Genomic DNA, 9,548 nt, shown 5'->3' on the forward strand with positions numbered 1-9,548 from the left:
AGGGATTACCAGACCTTTAACCCTTTGGCCTGAGGATTGACCTCCACCAAAATCACACTTCAAATCTCATGAACACAGAGGCTGAGGGATGATCTAATTGAGGTGTTTAAACCATCAAAAGTATAGATCAAGAGAAACAGTTGTTATGGGTCAACTTGAGAAATTGCTAAGAGTCAGGAATCAGGTCCATGATCATTTATTTTCACGCATACACAGGGAGAGCATGGTCCTATCACCATAAAGCATGCAGTCAAAGTTGGTGAGTTACAAACACCTGCAAACTTTATACAGAACATTGCAATGTACATAATACATTATCCACTGTTTCCCCACAGTTTTCATACAATTTATCTCTATTTTACCCAAGATTGGCGTTATCTAGCTTCTGGCCTGCCTCCATAAATCTGTGGTTCCTGTTTGTTTTTACAATAGCACTGAAAATGTGACACTTAAGTAACTGAAACTGATTCAGCCTCTTCGCCTTCCTGTAGGGTGCGGGGCGAGACCAGAGCAAAGGGACATAATGTTACATTTAGAGATAGGCCACTTAGCTGGGAGGCTAGGAAGCATTTCTTCACACAAGGAACAGTGGAAATCTGGAAAATCTGCTGAGGCTGGGTGTGATTGCAAGATTTTAAAAGGTTAATTTTTTTTTGTTAGTCAAGGGTGTAAAGGACTGCAGAACCTCAAATCCAGGTAGTTGGATGGAGTCAAGATTCATGATTTAATTGAATAGCAACACAGGCTTGAGGACTGAATGGCCTCCCGTTCATCTTATCTTACCTACATTGCAACTCAAGCATATTACCAATGGAATGATTCTCAAAAATCATCTGCAAACAATAGTCTCCTGAAAACCCTACCTCTTCAAGGAAGTCATGTCGAGATTGTACAGGACATTGATGAAGCCTCTTCAGGAATACTGTGTCCAGTTCTGGTTGCCCAGTTATAGGAAGGATATTATCAAGCTTGAGAGGGTTCAGAAGAGATTTACCAGGACGTTGCTGGGTAAGGAAGGTTTGAGTTATAAGGAAAAGCTGGATAGGCTGGGGCTTTTTTCACTGGACCGTAGGAGGTTGAGAAGCAACCTGGTAGAAGTTTATAAAATAATGAAGAGTATAGATAGGGTTAATGGTAGTTGTCTTCTCCCTAGGATGTGGGATTTCAAGACTAAAGGGCACATTTTTAAGGTGAGAGGAGAGAGATTTAAAACAGACATGAGAGGCAATTTTTTTACAAAGGGTGGTTCGCTGGTGGAATAAACTTCCCGACGAAATGTCGGGTGTGGGTACAATTACAACATTTAAAAGATAACATGGATAAGTACATGAATAGAAAAGGCTTGGAGGGATATGGACCAGGAGCAGGCAGGTGGGACTAGTTTAGTTTGGGATTATGTTCGGCATGGACTGGTTGGACCACAGGATCTGTTTCCATGCTGTAAGACTCTATGACTAAGAACTATTGACCTAAGTATATGAGATAACAAGGTGTAGAGCTGGATGAACACAGCAGGCCAAGCAGTATCAGAGGAAGAAGGCTTTAGGCCCGAAACGTCAGCCTTCCTGCTCCTTTGATGCTGTTTGGCCTGCTATGTTCATCCAGCTCTACACCTTGTTATCTCAGTTTCTCCAGCATCAGCAGTTCCTACTATCTCTGACCTAAGTATATGTTGGGAGTATGACCAAGCTTCAGCATGCAGACGCTGGGTTAAAGCTCAATCCTTGCTGCTGAGAGGCTCTTCGTTGCCTGAGTGGGACACAGAAGAAAAGTTCAGCCCCTCCTGTACCTGTCAGCTGCAACGCTGTGGGTATGCCCTCGCGCCTCAAAAACAGAAGGTCGTGGATTCTGGTGGCTTGAGTATATGATTCAGGCTGACACTCCCAATGAAATACCAAGGGAGTGCTGCATTGTCAGAGGCGTCAGCTTTAGGAAGAACTGCTTGCTGACCTCACCTGGTGTCTTGGTCAATATCTCGCCATCAGCCAATATCACTGAATCGACATGATCTGGTCTTTATCAGAAAAGAGCTTGCTGTCACAAATGGGCTTGTGTAGGACCTATGCAAGCTCAGAGACCACATTCCAGAAGTGTTTAACTGGCTGTAAGAGTTTCAGGATGTCCTGAGGGTGTGGAGGAGGCTATATAAATGCAAGTTTATTTTTAGCACAGCTGCCTCTCCCCAGTCAGATTTGCTCTCCAGTTTCTAATGTTCAACCGCTTGGGGATAAAAAGTTGTGTGTGGAGCTGAATGCGTCTCACACTGGAGGGGTTGGGGGGTGCAGGGTTTGCTGCACCACCCTCTTTCCTAGGAGGGATCTACAGGGTCTGCTTGGTCTAGTGTGGATGAGGAAAACCACTTGCTGGTCTAACTAGAAAAGGCTCTTTTTTGAACAAGAAATAGCTTGTTATGCGTTAGCATCCTAGTTAGAAGTTACATTGATTTGTCAGACATTGTTAGAGACACTAAGAGGAGGACCTGGACATTAGCTCATACTCCTTTGAGATTCTAAGCACTTTTGCCTACAAGCCCCTATAACATCGCTATTGGGGGCTCTGCTTACTGTAGGCCTCAATATTTTGACTCATGTCCGATACAGGGCTAAAGGGATCAAACAGTATGTGGAGAAAGATTGGATATGAAGATGTATGAAGAAAGATTGGATCAACTGGGCTTGTACTCAATTGAATTTAGAAGAATGAAGGGGTATCTCATAGAAACATATAAAATCTGATGGGACTGGACAGGCTAGATGTGGGAAGAATGTTTGCGATGTTGGGGAAGTCCAGGACTAGGAGTCACAGTCTAAGAATAAGAGGTAGGCCATTCAGGACTGAGATGAGGAAGAATTTCTTCACTCAGACAGTTGTGAACTTGTGAAATTCCCTATCACAGAAAGGTGTTGGGGCCAATTCATTAGATATATTCAAGAGGTAACTGGATATGGACTGTGCAGCTAAAGGGATCAAGGGGTATGGAGAGAAAGCGGGACTGAGATACTGAAATTGCATGATCAGCCATGATCGTATTGAATTGCAGACAAGGCTTAATGGGCCGAATGGCCTTCTCGTGCTCAAATTTTTGTATGCTTGTATAAAGAGCTTCCTCTGCGCAGGTAGTTCATAACGCTGGTCATGTAGTACAACATTAAAGCAAGGGAGAGACGAACAAGGATTACCGTTCCCTTCACACGATCCCCTTTTAAGCCAAGTCTGACAGATACCAATCTTTCAGTAACAGACGCTCTTATGTGATTGTGCCTGCTGCTGACAGAGATAGCAAATATCTGTGTAAAACCATCTTGTGGATAATAGACCTGCAATATATACTGGGAGCTGCAGGTACGTGCAGAATAGCATTCTGCATTGAAACGTGAAATGAATAAAAATGAAAAAGTAATTTAATACTTTTCAGCATTGTAAGAAAGTCAAAGAAAAATACTGATGATGCATTTATATAGCAAATTCCATGACATCAGCACATCCCAAAGTCTTTTACAGCCAATGAATGTAATTATTGTTGCCATGTAGGAAACACAGCAACCGAATTGTACACAGTAAGCTTGCTCTATTAGCAATTTGATTATAGGAACATACAACACCTTATTGTGGGGGCAGGCCATTTGGCCCGTCAAGTCCACACCGACCCTCCAAAGAGCATCCCACCCACCTACTGTATTTGTGTAACCCTGCATTTCCCATTGCCAATCCACATAACCTGCGCATATTTGGACTGTGGGAGGAAACCAGAGCACCCAGTGGAAATCCACAGAGACACAGGGAGAATGTGCAAACTCCACACAAACAGTTGCCTAAGGGTAGCATTGAACCCTGGTCCCTGGCGCTGTGAAGCAGCAATGCTAACCACTGAGCCACCATAGGAACAGGAATAGGCATTTAACTCCTCGAGTCTGTTCCACGATTCAATGAGATGATGGCTGATGTTTGGCCTAACTCCATGAACCTGTCTCTGGCTCATATCCCTTAATAACTTTGCTTAACAAAAAATATCTATCTCAAGTTTAAAATTAACAACTGATCCAGCATCCACTGCTGTTTGTAGAAGAGTGTTCCAAACATCTCCCACCCAGCATGTGTAGACTGCTTAATATTTTTGTGATGTAGATTGAGGCACCACGATTGGCTAAGGCACCAGGGAGAAGTCTCTAGCTTTTCTTTGAACCTCACTGCACTCCCTCAGTCCTGCACTGCCGTGTCAACATAGACTAAAGAAAAGTCTATGTGGCCCATTCCATGTGAGGACACCATCTGATCTTCTTTACCAAGAGTTTTACAGAGTCACCTCTAAATTTCCAGTTTCCCCATCTATGTGGAAACCTGAACACAAGATTTGACGCATAATGTCGCCAGTATTTAGAAGCAATTGTGGCACTGTGGTATTGTCCCTACTTCCAAGCCAGGAGACCTAGGTTCAAGTCCCATCTGCCTCACAGTTGTGTCATAACATCTCCGAGTGGGTTAATTAGGAAATTATCTTCCAATGCAAGTAACCACTGTGTTGGAAAGGTGAGCTGTCATGACTGATTATTCAGAACCAACGGTCCACTCAAAGGCATTGAAATGCAAAAAAAGTTCATCAACCTCGCAACAAGTATTAAAAGTGTGTTTGTTATGTTTACCCATGTGCAGGCAGAGGAACTGGAGGTGTATGTATAGAGGAACTTGCTGGACAATTAGCTCAGATTGTTTGAGTGTGGTGCTAATGACACTGTTATCATGGGTTCACTCCTCATGCTAGACAATCACACTGGCTTCCAACTGAGATCTAATACTTGTATAGAGTCACTTAGAGCTATGTGGTGTAGTGGTAGCATGCCTGCCTCTCAGCCAGGAGGCCCGGGTTCAAGTATCACCTATTCCAATCGTATGTCATAATGTCTTTGATTGGAAAATATTTATAAATGGAGACAATTAGGAGCTGTTGTGATGGTGTCCTGAACTCTGAGCCAAAAACTCTTATTCCAAATCCTACATGTGTCATAGCATCTCTGAATGGGTTGACTAAAAATACTTGTACAGAGAGACTTAACAGAATTGTGTGTGAGTTGGGCTAGGAGGTAGGTTGGGCAGAAGATACAGCAGCTTGAACACATGTACCAAAAGGTTCAAGAACAGCTTCTTCCCTGCTGTTATTAGATTGCTGAACGGACCTCTCTAATTTCAAATCTAATGTTGACATTGCTTTTGTGCACCTCCTGTGCAGCCATAACTCTGTATGCCTCGGTCTGTCCAAGCTCCCTATGATCTGTATATCCTTGTTTGCTATGAGCTGCCTGTACTGTTCGCAATACAAAACTTTTCACTGTACTTAATAAATGTGACAATAAATCAAATCAAATCAAGTGCACTTGTACTTTTTCACTCCGTCGATGAAAATAAGACTGTGTAACCTTTGGATACAGTGCCTATCTGCACCAATGAAGTTTCTGGAATACAACAAGGGGGTCATTGGAACCCTAGGAAATTGCAGCAAAACATAGGATGGAAATCCATTGAACACATGGAGTTAATTGGTCTCTTTTTCCTAAAGGACAAGCAGTCTCTATAATCCAACCATTGACGCAGAGAAAAGGTCCAGAATTGAGCAATTTTCTTTTAGCATTGCTGCTCTCTGTGTCTTTCTAAATTCTGGAAGCTCAATACATTTATTTTTGTATTATGCTGCTTACAAATTAACACCCACACTAAAAATTGATTTAAAAATTTATTTAAAAATAAACCATCAACTTGAATTAGAGCAAAATCGATCTTTTAATATGCTACTTTCTACATATTATTGTTACACAAATCCAGTCCTCTGCTATAAAATTCTCATGTTTTGATATTATGCACAGCGATAAATTTATAGTGTGTCCTTCAAAATTTCACAGAGCAAAGACAGGGGAGTGTGGAACACATCATGCCCATCCTCTTGATTATAGGAGGGTTTGCCAAGTGAAGAATTTGTTTTCACATTGTTGGAGGTTGCTAACCGTCCAAGTCACTGTTTGCAAAGTTCTGCCTATAATGTACCAAGAGTGAAGCAGCTGTAGAAGAAAGGGTAGATGCTGTTATTTTACATTCATTTTAAGCATATAGTCTCTAGAGGTTAAAGAGTAAGAGGCACAATATCACTGCCCAAGTATTCATTGAATAACCATTTGAATGCCTCAGTTGAACCTGCCTCCACACAGTTCCAGGCAGTGCATTCCAAATCCTAACCACTCACTGTATGTGAATGTTTTCCCTCATCTCACCTTTGCTTCATTTGCACATTGCTTTAAATTTACGTTCTCTCGTTCTTGTTTCTTCTTTCAGCAAGAATAGTTTCTCCCGATCTACTCTATCCACATGCACGTGATTTTAAAAATCTCTATCAAATCTCCTCTTATTCTACTTCTCTCCAAGCAGAACAGTCCCAACTTCTTCAATCGCATTCGAACATACAAAATTCTTACACAGTTCAAGAGGGCTGATGCAGGAAGGATGTTTCTCCCAGTTAGAGGGGCTGCGTCAGTGCATGGGGGATCTTGAAGCAAGGGGCACAGTCTCAGAATAAGGGGCAGACTATGTAGGACTGAGATGAGGAAGAATTTCTTCACTCAGAGGGTGATGAACGTTTGGGATTCTTTACCCTGGAGAGGGCTATGAAGGCTGAGTCATTGAATACATTCAAGACTGAGATTTCAAGAAAATGAAGGAGTAGGGGGATAGAGCGGTAAAATAGAGCTGCATGATTGGAGTTGCTGCCTTTTGGATGTAAAGTGAAACCAATGGCCTGTCTGACCTCGCTACATGACATAAAAGATCTCCTGACACTCTTCTGCAGGTAAGCAGGCATGATCTGGGCCATTATTTATTTCTTACCAATTTCATTATGTAACGCAGTTCTGCAGAAGGGCATATCATACTTGAAACCTTAACTCCGTTTCTCTTCCCACAGATGCTGCCAGAGCTGCTGAGTTTCTCCAGCATGGCCAACCTTCAGGATGGACTCTCGGCCCAACGGGGCAGTCTTTCGGCTCGGCATGTCGGTCTCTCGACCTGGTGTGCCGATCTCTCAGTGGCCTAGTCTGGCAATCTGTCTGCCTGGCAGGTGGTCTTTTGGTGGTATGTGACAGTCTCTCAGCCCAGCGTGGTGGTATTTTGGCAGTATATGGCAGTCTGTCGACCCGGCATAGCCTCAGCGTAGAGGTCTCATCTCAAGGTGATTCCTCGAAGTGCGGTCCCACCTTTGCTAAGCATTTAAGAAAGTCTGTAATGTTTGAAATTTCAGCTTTATTTCTTTATTTACTACTTAAATCTAAGAAGGTCTGCAATGTGTAACTTTTAACCTTATTTCGTATGCTATACTATTTTATGCTATAATATAATTACTGCAATGTTTGACTTTTAACTTTGTTCTTTCTTCCTACCTTGTTCTTAAGATTCTGTACCTAGGTACTTGTACCTAAAATGGCATTGTGTGAGGCAACATTGTACACTTTTCAATTTTGTACTTGAGTATACGTGTCAATAAAATCAAATTTTAAAAAAGTCAAAATAAAAAAAGAATCTTTCTGGCTTTATTTCAGATTTCCAGCATCTGCAGTACTTGATTTTTAATTGCACGGGTAAATTGTCTAGTTATAGCCATATTGTTATTTGTGACAGCTTCCTATGTACAGCTTGGTTCCTACATGAATTTTATTCATTCTTAACATGCTAAGGAAACTGTTATTTATTGACTGTCCCAAACTGAAAAAGTGATGGTGAGCCAGCTTTGTGACTGTAATTGGGAAGCTTGCTGGACCATTTCAGAAAGAGGTTAAGATTAAATCAATTTGTGCATCTGGATTCACACATTGGTCAGACTCAGTAAAGACGAGAGATTTCCCTCTTGAAAGGTTCAGGGAAGTTTTTTTAAAATGAGCGATAGATCGGTAATTCAGACTATTGTTTTCCCTTAGCCCAGGTTTGTTTTACCGGATTTAAACTTCCCAGCTGCTTCTGTGGGACTCGACTCCTGTCCCTGTGTCATCCACACCTCAGGATTATAGAATAAAACAAAAAAACGCTGCAGATGCTGGAAATATGAAATAAAAACAGAAAGTACTCAGCAGATCTGGTAGCACCTATGGAGAGAAAAACTGTGTTAACATTTTGAGTCAGCTCTGCAGAAAGGTCACGGAACTTGAGATGTTAACTCCATTTTTTTCTCTCTCCACCGATGCTACCAGATCTGTTGAGATTCTCCAGCAATTTCTGTTTTTGCCTCAGGGTTATTTGTCTGGTAACATAAGGTGCATGCTCTCATATACCTGTCGTGCGACACTGTCTACAGTTCAGAAGTACCTCATGGACTGTAAAGGAGTTTGGAACATCTGGAGATCCCAAAAGGCGCAATATAAATGCAGATACTATCCTTTTTAAGACTCAGCTGTGAGTAGCTCTATCACCTGCTCCTCCTTCTGTGGGTTGGTAAGGCTATTTGGATAGAGGGTGCTTCAGAATGGTGTTGATGGCACAGGTTGATTCTCTGTACCAGCTGAAGTAGCTCATGGGAGATTGCCTCCTGAATGTGCCCCAGGTTTGATGTGTGTGGCACCCCTCAAGCAATTTAAGCACTTCTCTGTCCAACAGAGAGACAAACTACGATCGCTTGTGGACTATGGTGAATGAACTCATCTCCCTTCGTAGTTGAGGCCTGTTGCCTTCTGGGTGCCCATCTATCAAAAAACTGGCTGAAACCATTAATCTCTGACTTTCTTTAAGCCCCCAGAGTCGCAAATACAATAAGATCACAAATTTGTTTAGTGCAGTCTATATCCCTGCCTTACTTTTGAAGCGGCACTCCTTCAGCACTGACCCTCTGACAGTGCGGCTCTCCCTCAGCGCTGACCCTCTGACAATGCGGCATTCCCTCAGCACTGACCCTCCGACAGCGCGGCACTCCCTCAGTGCTGACCCTCTGACAGTGCGGCTCTCCCTCAGCGCTGACCCTCTGACAATGCGGCACTCCCTCAGCACTGACCCTCCGACAGCGCGGCACTCCCTCAGTACTGATCCTCTGACAGTGCGGACTCCCTCAGCACTGACCCTCTGACAGTGCAGCACTCCCTCAGTACTGACCCTCTGACAGTGCGGGGCTCCCTCAGCACTGACCCTCCGACAGTGTGGCACTCCCTCAGTACTGACCCTCTGACAGTGCGGCACTCCCTCAGTACTGACCCTCTGACAGTATGGCACTCCCTCAGCACTGACCCTGCGACAGTGCGGCACTCCCTCAGCACTGACCCTCTGACAGTGCAGCACTCCCTCAGTACTGACCCTCCGACAGTGCGGCGCTCCCTCAGTCCTGACCCTCCGACAGTGCGGCGCTCCCTCAGTACTGACCCTCCGACAGTGCAGCACTCCCTCAGCACTGACCCTCCGACAGTGCAGCACTCCCTCAGTACTGACCCTTTGACAGTGCAGCACTCCCTCAGCACTGACCCTCTGACAGTGCGGGGCTCCCTCAGCACTGACCCTCTGACAGTGCAGCACTCCCTCAGTACTGACCCTCTGAC

Source organism: Rhincodon typus, chromosome 31 (assembly GCF_021869965.1).
Source record: "Rhincodon typus isolate 14 chromosome 31, sRhiTyp1.1, whole genome shotgun sequence".
In the NCBI taxonomy this organism is placed as follows: Eukaryota; Metazoa; Chordata; class Chondrichthyes; order Orectolobiformes; family Rhincodontidae; genus Rhincodon; species Rhincodon typus.